The sequence below is a fragment of the Lepisosteus oculatus genome, chromosome 6, assembly GCF_040954835.1.
Source record: "Lepisosteus oculatus isolate fLepOcu1 chromosome 6, fLepOcu1.hap2, whole genome shotgun sequence".
NCBI classification, from domain to species: Eukaryota; Metazoa; Chordata; class Actinopteri; order Semionotiformes; family Lepisosteidae; genus Lepisosteus; species Lepisosteus oculatus.
This window is the reverse complement of record NC_090701.1, coordinates 21,121,444-21,134,453: the sequence shown is the minus strand read 5'-3', so window position 1 is coordinate 21,134,453 and position 13,010 is coordinate 21,121,444. Positions and strand designations below refer to the sequence as shown.

Below are 13,010 nucleotides of genomic sequence, written 5' to 3'. Positions count from 1 at the left end.
AAAAATATTCCTTCAGCTACCTAAACTTCACCTTAATACAACACAGAATGGTACCTAGGTATAAACATTAATAACATTCCTAGATTATTATTCCAGTAACATGCTTAAAGGCACGGGCCAGTGCATAAACAGTGGATAGGAAATCAACAACAATCGTGCTCAGAGATGCTGGCATGCTGGGACATTGGGACTTTTCACTCAGACTCAGAGGAATACTACTGACAACATCCGAGAAGATGTGAGAAAAGAAGAATCTTGGCAATGCTGTATGAATGCCCATCTTGAAACAGTGAAACCTCGCTCTTTAAATGAAAAAACGGGTAGAAATTCCCACATCACGTATAAACTAAACTTGTATAGTTGCTCGTACAACAAGGGATTACTGTACTACTATGAGTACACCACAACACTTTTATGATACATCGCACTTTCTATAAACCAGTGCAACATCTGTGTGTTGGGGCATCAAAAAGGGCAAGGCCAAAAGCCAAAAGTGCAATTTTGCATGTAATATCCATTAACCAACTGTATGTGTACTCTGGACTTGCACAAATGCTGTTGCACAAATCAAAGGTAATTCAGGACAGACTTACTGTATGTAGTCATTTGTCCATCTTCTCACCAGTTTACCCATGCTCACTCCGATTTATCTGGTACTGTTCATGTTTCACAGAGGTTTTAGGATTACTTCTATGCCAGTTTAAGACTAATTTGGGCCAATCAAAAGTCTTATTAATTGAATATTATGTTCTCTCACTCAGTGAAAGGGCCCTCCGACGAGCTCTGTTGGTAGAGCATGAGACTCATAATCTCAGGGTAGTGGGTTTGTGTCCCCTGTTGGGCGCCAGGTCCTCCATGTTGGAGGCTGGGCACAAGGCTAACAACCCTGTCCTGTAAAAAACTAATGTTATGGAAACAGCAACAGGATGTTGCTGCCCCTAAATGCCGGAAGGCATAATGGGCATACATCCATCCATTCATCACACTAAGTGAGTGAATCTATAAAATACTTGATCTTTCCCATCACCGATTCTACAAACAAGAGATCATCTCTCCTATCTTGCACATCTGATTGCTTGTAGCGATTGATTAGAGGTTCTTGTCAAGCCATTTATTGCTAGGATCCCAGGTATCCTGCTACAGCCATGTGGTTGGAATGTAAAGAAGCACAGTTAGCAAGAAGGTAATGGCTGAAGTCTGAGTAATGTCGGAGCCAACTTTTGCACAGTTGACCACTGGGTTGGGCTGACAATCATTTGGACCTGATTTTCTGAAAAAAATGCAGGCCTTATGATTTTCTCAAAATCTGCAGGCATCCAGTGATGTCAGTGAGAGACATTCCACTCCTCCAATCAGTGCCTTCTCTAGGTAATATGAAGTTCACAGCATGTCCGAAGACGAATATCCCTGCAGCTGGACATTTAGAAGGAGTACTGTATGTCTATACGTCTCATTCTTTCACAAGTGAGTAGGCGAGTTATTCCCAGGGCTGAACTTTAAAATAACTGGTGATTCCAAATTGAATGTACAGTACGCACAATTAGAAACAGTCAGTGACTCTGCTTCCTTTTTGCAGAACACAATACACTTCCTCATGTTTTCTACATTGTTATTTTTTAACTGTTGAATGAAGTAATCCATAAATGTTCCACTGGGGTGATTTTATCTTTATTTTGCTGTATGTTCTTTTGTAATCTCTGTGTTCACAACTAAGGATATTAATTTCACTTAAACTGTGTACACAACATTCCTCTCATAGCACAAATTATTGTGATTGCTGATCTTTGAGCTCTTTTTACATCTTGTAAACAGAGGCCTACTTATGCATAACATAATTGTGTCAGACTTTTCTTCTGAATGAATCAATGCTTCACATTCAATGAGAACCAAAATATCAATGGCTGGAGGACTAGAGAGCAAATAACTGGTTCAGACACTTCAGATCTCTAACATTTTTAATTAAAGAAATTTAAAAATACAAGAATGTATAACAGTGCGAAAAGCTGTTTGAGCTTTGGAAAGGCATCAGCTTCACAATAACCCATTTTTGAATGAATACAAAAAGACATCATTAAATAATTAGATGTAAAGCAAAGCTATCTTGGTTTTAACAAAAAAAAATGTATAAAAGTGCCTTTAAAAGTAATTGTCATTTTAATCTTTAATTTACAAAGAAACAAGAATCCTACATATTAAATCCCAAGCATATGAGCTGCTGCTTTCGTTTAGAAAAAAAAAACTAATCCTTGAAGTTTTGAGCTGAAGAACCTGTTATGCTCCTTTCATGGAATTCTGCATATGAAGCTAAAGAATAAACTCAAATAACCCCTCTTACTGACGAAAATCAGCTGTCTTGCTTCATTTGTGTCCTAAACTTAATGCCTGCAGCTCATTCTTTAAAGCTCTAATTTCTTTTAACAGGGCTGGAAAAGTGGGTGAATTGTCTGATTCACTAGTTAGTCATATACCCCGTTTTTTTATTCTGTGAGTCATATAAATTTAATTTAACTTACACTACAATGTATGTCCATGAAAATATCATGATTTATATAAAGACTGGGCAAAAAGCAAAAACAAAAGGCTTCTATAAACCTATAAAATTATATTTACTGTATCATTCTATATACTTTTTGTTTATTAAAACCCTTTTATTCCATAACTGTAGCCAAAAATAACTGTTCTGTTCTTTCCTTGTAGTATTATTCTTTCTTTAAAATCAACTGGTAATTCACACTCTCATTTTCAGTTTGTCCCCAAAGTACAGAAACAGCAAAACGCAATGAGTACTTCTTCAGTAACAAAACTGGTCAGACAGCTCTTGGAATGACTCTGTTCACTTTCAGCTCCATTCTACCAACTGTCAAAATCAACAGCATACATGTGAGAAAGTTTCACATGTATTCTTTAAAGATACATCCACTTTTCCAGGATTATGATTTTTTTTTTCTGTTCTCTCCATTTAACTGATGTCCTATCACACAACCCACTTTTAATGGGAACACAACTGTAATAGGAGTTTAACAACAAACTTAATGTACCAAGAGCAATCTGACAATCCAGAGACAGAGACAATAAAATAGTTAAATTAAAGTAGAAGGAGTTACAACATTAACAGAAGATTTTGATTCAACTACAATCACAGAAACATTGCTAACATGAAGTATGAACAAGTTGATACAAACCATTTTGAAGACACAGGAACAATATAACAGATGGAGGTGTAGCACTACACATCAATATGGGCATTCTAAGATCTCCAGATCTGTATAAACAAACATTCAGGGGGATAGTGTAAGGGGTATGCTATAAAACAACCAATTATTAATTAAAATGCAGTCTAATTATAAATAAACCACTAATCTATTTATGATGGAAGAAGCACATACCATTGACAATTTTAATTTCGGTGGGAAAAATTATTATTGACATCATCAAGTGAAACTGACATTGTTGTCATAGACTTAGCTAACTACTGTTTACCTAGAAAGACTGCAATACCTATATTTGTCTAGTCTTTTAGAACTAGATAGAGTTACTGTCAATAGAAGTGAACGAACAATTATTGACATATAATCATGACATTGCATATTATGCTTTGTTTAAAATAAGTTTGAAACTGAACAGGCAGAGTCCAAAACAAAATTTTACAATTTCAAGAACGTGGACTATAAAGGAAGTTTAAGAGAAGTGGAGTAAGGCATTTGCTAACAGCAGTGAAAGAACAAAAATTCAAGAAGAGGCTGGATGTGATTCTGAGATTATTTGCTAACTACCAAACAGGCTATATGGTCTAAATGGCCTCCTCGTTTTTGTAACCTTTCTTATTTTCTCACAAACATGTTAGGAAAGTGTAGTAATGTTTTGTCAACAAATCATTTACTGTTATATTTGTTCAGTCCAGGTATTTCTCATGTTATGGCTGTTACGAAGTATAACATAAGACAATGTTCACAATTGGCAAGGTATTGGAAATTATGCTCTGAAAAACAGGGCACAGCAAGGTAACAGTCAGGTAAATTGTTAGAAAATTTCATTGTCTTGTTTCTACTTGCTTCAAGAGATTTCATTGCAATTTACTATTTTAAACAAACATACAATAATGCTTAAATAAATACAGTACATACGGTATAAACTGTACATAATTCTACCAGCACAAGACTGTGTATTAGGCCTCCTCTAAAGAGATCTAAATGGTTGTGATGAGAGTTGACATTTATTTGAAGTAAAGTACCCACACTCCTCCTTGACAAAATCATAGCACTTATGATCACAGGCTTTAAGAAAGTAACCTTTTTTTGATCCATGAAGGTTAAACTACGACTTGGTTAAGTGTTATCATTATCATTGAAGGTTTTGTTTTATTATAGCCACCATTAGGCTGTCATATTACAAAACCTCAATTGAAAACTGGCTTTTCTGATTACTTTATCATATTTACTTAGTAGCTAAGCAATGACCTTTTTCATCAGTCCTAAAACCACTGTACTTAGTAATCAAATGTTTTTTTTTTAATTGTGATAACCCCAGATTTTTTTTTTTTGCACTTAACAGGTTAAATTACTATTTAATCAACACCATAAGAATTTACATTCTGTTGGGCTTTGCTTTCCTGCTGTGTATTTTCTTAGTACTACTTTTAAATGCTAAGTAATATAGTATAATTCTGAGAAATGTACAGAGTGATTCATTTATTTTGGATAACATCTGAATCAGAAGGACCAGCAAATGCTTCATTACCAGAAGCTCATTTGAAACAAACATATTTATCTTAAAAAACAGAAACAAGTTTCGGATCTGTCACAGTAAACGTTTACAGTAAATACCAGAGACCAGTTATTGGAACCAATTGTATTGGTTGTATGTTTTTAGCCTCTCAGTATATTTTCATTCTTTCCTGAAGATAAAACAGTAATACAAACATTGACCTGCAGTTACAGACAAGGAAGTAGCTTCTGTTTTCGTGCTTGGCTACCACCATCCAAGTCCTGAAAAACAACAAAGAAAGTGTCAGACGTGCCCCAAAGAGAAATTAATTTCCCCTCAGTCAGTGAGCTAAACCAAAGCAAACTCTGTCTTTTCTGTTTAAACCCATTTTGAGCCCAATAGCAACAATTACACCAGAAAGTAAAAAGTCATTATGCTTTTCATTATTTCAAATGCATTTCTGCCACGCAGTGTGTGAAGTGTGTTAACAGCTAATGTTTCATGAGTGCCCAAGCAAAACAGTTTGATTAGACTGTGAAATGTAGCCTTGAAATACAAAAATAAAAATATTATATCATAGCAAACACTCCTGGGAATCAAAGCTGTTTTACATCATACATTTATGAAATACCACAGAAGCCGAGTATCCTTGAAAGCATGTCAAAAGCAGATTATAACATTCCGAGGTGGTATTAGTAATCTCCCAGTAGACTCATCAGTTTTTTCCCTGTATAATTTAATCATGTATGCTTTGGGATTGTGTGGAATCAAGTCTTGATAGATTTTGAATAAAGGTATCCATCCATCCATTCTCTAATCGCTTCTTCCAATTCAAGGACATTGAGGACCCAAAAGCCTGTCTGGGGCACATGGTAGGATACACCCTGGAAAGTGCATCAGTCCATCACAAAACACACGCACACCAGGACCAGTTTTCCTAGAAGCCAGTTAAACTACCAGTACGTTTTTGGACTGTGGGAGGAAACTCAAGCAAACAATGGGAGCACACACATACTCCAAGCAGACAGCACTCCAAGGTACAGAATTGAATACAGGGCCCCAGCACTGCGAGGCAGTAATGTTAACCACTGCTTGAAAAAAAGGTACTGAGTTCACAAAATATTTGTTCCCAAAAGGAATTAAAAATAGATATCTGGAAAAGTGAAAAGCTGTTCTGCCCAATCTCAGATGTCACCACATTCCTGATACAGTGCTATTTTACCTAATTTTTAAGAATTGCCAAATGTCTCAGTCAAAAGTAATCAATCTGATTTTCAGTGAACAGTGAACTTCACTTGAAAACCATTTCTAATAAATGGCATATTAGTTCTGCGAAATATTTTCTTTTGCATCCAGACAATCATTGCTAGACCACTATAAACTTATCTTAACACAGAAAAAAAGATGAGATCTAGTAGGGTATAATAGAGAATGTTTTGAGTTATTGCTCTGTCCACACACCTGCAATACTCCCTTGTGTTCTACAGCTTCCACTTGAATTATGGGGGTCTGTAAAAAGTGTTACAGAGGTATGAATAACAGGAAATGTACTCAATAAAACAAAAATAAAATAATTGATATTATTGCATAAAGAATTATGTATTGCCATAAAAGAATTACGTATTGCCACACTTATAAACCTACTGTAGTTCTATTTTATTATTTTATTTTTGGGGGAATAACTAATGAGTTCTATTTCATACAATCAGCTCCGAACACCACTCCATCCTCTGTCCCCAGTCGGAGAATGAGGACCAGTGGGAGCCCTCCTCCAACATGCCCACCACACAAGAGCCCAAACTGAAGCAGCAGAGCATCCTTCATTGCAACAGTCCCGCAACATTGCAGGCACCCCACGAGTTCCCTGAGCCCCTTACGTGGACAGTTATGCAAACCCATTCTAGTCAATTCTAGCGCATATAATAATAACTCCTTACACTTACATGGCGCTTTTCCAGACACTCCACTCAAAGTGTTTTACAGGTAATGGGAACTCCCCTCCATCACCACCAATGCACAGCCCCACCTGGATGATGCGACGGCAACCAAAGTGCACCAGTACGCTCACCACACAAATTTCCCCCTGGCCTTTACCAGTCATGGCCTCCTAATAATCCCCAACTATGAAGTCGCTTCTCTTTCTCAGCTATCATCGGAGAGCCCCCATCTTATTCTTTTAAAACATGCCTGAAAATGGAAATTTGTAAGATGGAAATTTTTAAAAACAAATACAAATATATATATAAAAAAAGGAATGACTGAGATATGGATAAATCATAAGTCCTGAAAACAAAGATTACACTTGACAATATTTAAAGATGAGACTTGATAAAAGAACAAGAGATGTCTGTACATCAAAGGACACTGTATTTCTTTTTCCAGCTGTATAGAATAAAGCTAATCAGAGTAAGAGAAAACGAGCTCCTGACTGCTGGACTTTAAGTGTTAGATTTAAATGCATTTAGTGCTGAAACAAGCAATTAGAAAGTTTATAAACATCAAGAGGCCAAGTAGCCAGTCATGCTTTAGTCTGGCATGAAAAAAGTATCATTAAGATGTAACTGACAAGATTTTATTTTCTTCTTTTTTTGTTTTGTTAATGTCAGTTAGCTCACATTATTTTGTGGGATCACTAATATTAAAATCGAAGGCTATGCTGGTGTCTCATCAAGAATACAATTGAATACTGTACCATGTAAATAGTTAGCTGAATTCTTGTTCTACTCATGTGACTGCAAACCTTAAAATGAACTGTGCTAAACATTTATGACCCATTAAGATGAACTCGGTGGCAGATTAAATATATATAGTTCGAATGTACTCTTCCTTAACACAAATAACATATTCAGTATACTGGTATAGTGATGTCAGGCATCCAAACAAAATACAGAAAATAAATTATGTTCATTTAATTAATTTTTAAAAATCAGTTAAATGATTTTAGACCCTGACTAGAAAAACAGGGCTGAAATGGATGTTGTTAACAATGTAATCAAAGTGCACACAATGTCTGTGCTACAAAGTGTACTGGCATTTAATACTTGCTATTTCCAATTAATACTGGCACATTTGATCAGTAAACTATTGTACATGAATGTGAGGAAATTAAACTGAATTCCCTAACCTATATACCTTCTGTTAGTCACTCTCAACCCCCACCTCCCCCACATATGAATTGCTACTACTGAAGACTATTTCTGTAAATGATATCTCTCTGACTAAATATACCGAAGATGAAAAACTCCAGATTACACATACAGTACCTGTAGGGTTTTCCTACCCCAAAACTAAAAAAACAACAACAACAATTCTACAAACTCCCCGATAGTTTTTCTTTTAAAAATTACTGACAAGAAATATGAACAGGCTCCGAGACAGTTTGTGTGGAATTAACGCAAACTAAGGAAAGCTGCAAGAAAATATACTGTATTGGGTGTATTACACTCCAAAACAACCCTGCATTTAACCTTGAAGGGCTTACCCAGCTCTTTTTAGACCTTACCCATACATACAGTCATTCACAAAAATACTGGCAGCCATAATATAAAACAATTATCTGTTAAGTAAATATTATTATTCTTTTTTACTTCACTGCATGTAATTGACCCCTGTTCCATTGCAGCTTGCTCACAGAAGCAGCTGCCCCCCTCGAACCCCACTCTTGTTTATTAAACTAAACTTATTTGTCAATAACATGTTTTGGGTCTAGTGGAACTGAGACAGTTGTTTTATTACCCTGCACCCAGGTAAATTCCATGTTAGATCAAAGACACGTGAACATCATAATAAATGTTTACATTTTGCAATTAAGCACATGCAGTGGCTTTCTTCTTCCATTATATCAGTATAACAAGCTATGATTCGAAACAATGTCATTTCTACCTGAACCACAGTTAAACATACTACAATGAACCCAAACTGAATAGTTTTCACACTCACTGCCAGCCAGAATTAATTCCTGTTTGTCTCCATATCACGAGTAAATATTTACAGTGTCCTTACAGATTTTAAAAGGGAGGCTAAGCGATTGCTTACATGGAAGACCTAAATACTGTTCATTCTATACATTGAAGTGTCAAAGGCACATACTGTATAAACATTGATCTCATTCCAAAGTTCAGCCAGTTAGGGTGAGCAGAAGACTCCTGTATTCCCTGGAACACTCTGAGACCACACAGAAGTTTAAAACTGGCCTTAACCTGAAAGATTTGTTTGTAAATTTAGCAGTATGCCTTTGCTGAGATGAGATGATTAATGTCTGTGACCAATAAATACTCACAGTAATACTGGTCAGCTGTTCAGTATAAATCCATGACTGAGATAACACTTTTGAACAAAGTAGTAACATTATTCAGCTCTTCACACTGTCCTTGATAGGAACAGTGAAAACTCGATAGTTTTACACATTTACTGTGCACATTAATCACTTATTAATCACTTATTTCATCTCAGTAAAGGCCTAATGTGGAATTTACAATTGAGCAGTTTTCAGTTTGAGGGTAGTTTTAAAATCCTATCCAATATCAGAGTGTTCCAGTGAACTCAAAGTCATATGGTCACGTAAAATAAACTGAGAGGCATTAAAAACACAACTAATGGAAGTTCGTAACTGATGTTCAGGTGAATGATGCAAACTCATCCCAGCTGCTCTAAATCATCATTATTCCCAACATCGTTTCTCAAAGCTACATACAGTATATATCAATACAAGCCCCTCTCTGCTCATATTTTATCTAATGCATCTCTCTTGCACCTTCATAGTTATCCCGTAGACTCCCAGTAGTTAGCTCTGGTTAACTCTGCGTGCACATCCCAGCCTCTTCATCCTTTGGCTGTAGGACAGACCCTCAGTCAACTGGGTTGATTCTCGCTGTACCTAAACGCTCAAAAGTACATAAAAACTTATCAGATTTACCCTTCCTGTTAGTAGTTAGCAGTGATATCTGAATTTTAGCTATTTCATTAGAAACAAAGACTGAATAGATGCAAAGAATTATGTCCTGAACTTAATGTTGTCACGCCCAAGCCCAGGCTGTTGCCCCAGGCAACCAGCAGTGACCACAATGCGGTTGGGATGCATTACTCAAAGACCGCCTGTCTATCAATCAGACGGTCAATTCAGTAATCAATACAGCAATTAAGCAGGCTATTTTTTCCCCCAGTTATTCAGTGCCCAGACATTGTGCTGGAGCCAACAGGTGCTAACTTTTCTCTCACTTAAATACTTGTCCTACAAATACCTATTTTTTCCAACTCTCCAAGTGTTGAATCAACAAAGTCTACTGCTCTTGCTGCACTTTTCTTCTGTCTTGTGACTTTCTCTCCCTCTGTTTTCTTTTCTGGACCCCCCCGTCTTGTCCACTGCTGCTACAGTACCTGACAGTCATTTACACCGGGGAGAAGTGGAGAGTCTCCTCCTATCTGATAGCTCTTTTTCTAGCCAGCCTCTCCACTGCACCCTTCTCTCTTCGCCTGCTCGTTCATTTATCTTCTCTCCCTCTTTCAAACAACCTGCGTCATTTTCATCTTCTCATTCATCATTAGTTAAACCTCGCTCCCACCCAGCCTTTTCCGAAGACTCCCGAGGCTTCTCTGAAAACCTATGCTTGGAGCTTGGCTTATCATTCGTCACGGTCCTGAAACTTAACAGCATAACAAATGAAGCCTAACCAGTGTTTCCCAATGCATTGCAGAGTGTTTCCACAGGGCCATGCTGCTGGAGGAGCAGTGAGGTATTTGCTTTATCAGTACAATAGAAAAAGTTAGCAAAGAAAAGATCTATCATGGCATTCTAAGGTACAACAGTGACAAGACTATTATGTTGCAAAACCAATTTTATACCAAAGGCTGTTTCCTCTGGCCTCCAGCCAATGTCCCCTCTAATTTTAATGGCCTGTGTGCACAAAAATTTCAAGTTGTGCAAATTTTTCCCCAGTGACAAAAACTTGTATGTACTAACTTGAGTGTACGTAAAAATTGTAAACCTGAAATTATTTTTTGGTAATACAGTCATTCTCATAGAAGCATAGAGATCCAAAAGACCGGGACAGTGATTCAATGAGCCCAGTCATAGAGACTGGGTGTCGAGCGAGCATGACCAGTGAGGTACACGATTACGAGAGCATAGGAGTATTGATTATCGATTAGCAATAATAATGCACACAGCCAAGTTGGGCCTCTCACAGCCAGTCTCATGTGGTCATTTTTCAGTTGACAACCATGTTTGTTTTATTATTACTATATTTTTTCATTTTAATTTTTTTGTGTGCAGTTCAATTTCCTACAGTATGTGCACATTTCATAACCTGTGTGCACGCACGCACGCACGCACGCTCACAGCTTAGAAAGAACATTGCCTCCAGCCCTTTTGGACTTGTGAAGACCTCAATTACGTAACTCCCAAAACCTATTGTTGTGAATTGTGAATGGCTATTTCTTAATCTGTCAGTAGAAATTTCAGATTTAGAAGCAGTTGCGTTCTTTAGTAAACAAGGTGGTAAAAGGTATGTAACACCCAAGGAATGCAATGTCAGAATGCTTTATGTGTCGTGTCGTGCTTTTTGTTGAACACTTGAATGGGTTCTGATTTTTTTCAAGACACTGACTGTGCATGTAAGGCATTAAGTAAGTGGAAGGAAATTGAATTTCTCTTGGTGATGCATGTTTCACAGGCTCCAGACCATTTTCTAAAGCCATTCAATGTACCATGCTTAGAAAACCACATAACCACATCTCTACTGTGAAGATGATCTAGGTTTATAAAATCTAAAAAAGCTGCATATTTGTTTTAATAGTAAAAAGGTCCATCTGTCCATTTTTTTTTTCTGTTCCATTGACTTCAAGGGAGAAAAGCAGCTGTACGGAGGAAGAAACCTTTCTGGAAAGTCTGTTTTTCAGTTACTAATAATGCTCATTTGATAATGGAATTCCCCCTCAAAGATGTGTAGAAATTAGACTGGTGTAGTGAAGTGTAAAGAGCGATTTGAATAACTGTACTGCATCCATACTGTCTGGGGAAGCACCCTTCACCAGTACAGTTATTTCAAATTGGCCCTACAGTTACTATAGGTAGCTGGGCTACATAACATTTGGATATTGAATCCATGCTTTGCTAGAAAAACAAAGATGTAAAGAAAATATTGCTCAGTGACATTGTTTTTGTATGTACTGTACTGGTTTGTATTTAAATTCAGCACACTGGACCTCATTTTATATCATACTGACCAAAAAAAAGAAATCTAAACACCATCTGAAGAACTTGATCTGAGGTATATAGTTAAGGTTCTATGTGGTGGCTTTTTGTCCTGCTTTAATTTCAAGATCTTATGTCCAACTTGAACTCTTAAACACCGCATTTCAGGTAACTCTAAAACAAAAGCAATTTACATTCTAGTTCCATCTCATCGGTATGGCATTGATTTCATCACCATGTTACTGTTCATCTTATATTGTTTGGTTTCAGAACTATTCACAATATTCAGTATTACTTATCATCACCATCTAGTAGCTTGTCATTGTTACTGTCAGGTCACAGAAAAATGCGCTGTTACAGAATCTTTACCCTTGGGAAGAATTATATTCCATCTTTATTTCTATTCCTGCTGTCACTAACACAGCACTGATGTACTATTGTGTAAAAAGTCTAAACTAGCCACAGCTGAGAGTTTGTCATGTTTACATGGAAGCTGTTTTGAGTGTACATTGGAACACATCGTTAGATGAAAAGAAGCATCCGGAGGTTAAGACATCTGACACCTAACAAGTGCGCTGAGAATTTATAGCTCTGCATATTGACATATGGTTTTATGAAGATGTCTCATACCAGACAATCTGACAGCAGCAATATCACCTGCTCAGCAGGGCTGAGCTGAGAGACTTCCAAGGAAAACCTGGTTGCTGCTGTATGTGGCAAGTGTATCAATGTCCTCGTATGGAGACCAGGCACACTTTGGATTACACGTTAAACTGGGGTCTTGTCTACTTAAGTAATCAATTCAACTTTTCCACCTAATTTCCTGTGTAGTAGGCCTGCTGTTGTCAGAATGCCAGCCTTCTGTCACTCTGGGGGGCTGTTTCAGTGGTGGATGACCCCTTGTACAGTATGTAACATACTTCAGGATCTTTGAGGGAGGAAAACTGATATATACATTATTATTGATAATAATTCAGCTACCATATGCACGCAGGTGAAGCTGGATTTTGTGTTACTTTCGGTCAACACCCTCTTTCCGCATTAACGTGATCTTAGATGAAAATCACAACTGGTGGCTTTTTCTTGGGAAGGCAACAGCCATTCATAAGCTTCT

General features: G+C 37.1%; 1 long non-coding RNA gene across 7 annotated transcripts in view; it reads right to left on the bottom strand.

Annotated features, from left to right (window-relative positions):
- Positions 1-1,942: 1,942 nt before the first annotated feature.
- LOC138239402 (uncharacterized) overlaps positions 1,943-13,010 on the bottom strand; it is a 90,221-nt gene continuing 79,153 nt past the window's right edge. For 3 of the 7 annotated variants that reach the window (XR_011189871.1, XR_011189872.1, XR_011189869.1), the window contains one exon: positions 1,943-4,985. This is a non-coding gene — a long non-coding RNA (uncharacterized lncRNA). Of the gene's footprint in view, positions 4,986-6,165; positions 6,214-9,457; positions 9,581-13,010 lie in introns of all 7 variants that reach the window. The other 4 variants (XR_011189875.1, XR_011189873.1, XR_011189874.1 and 1 more) reach the window with 4 other exon arrangements.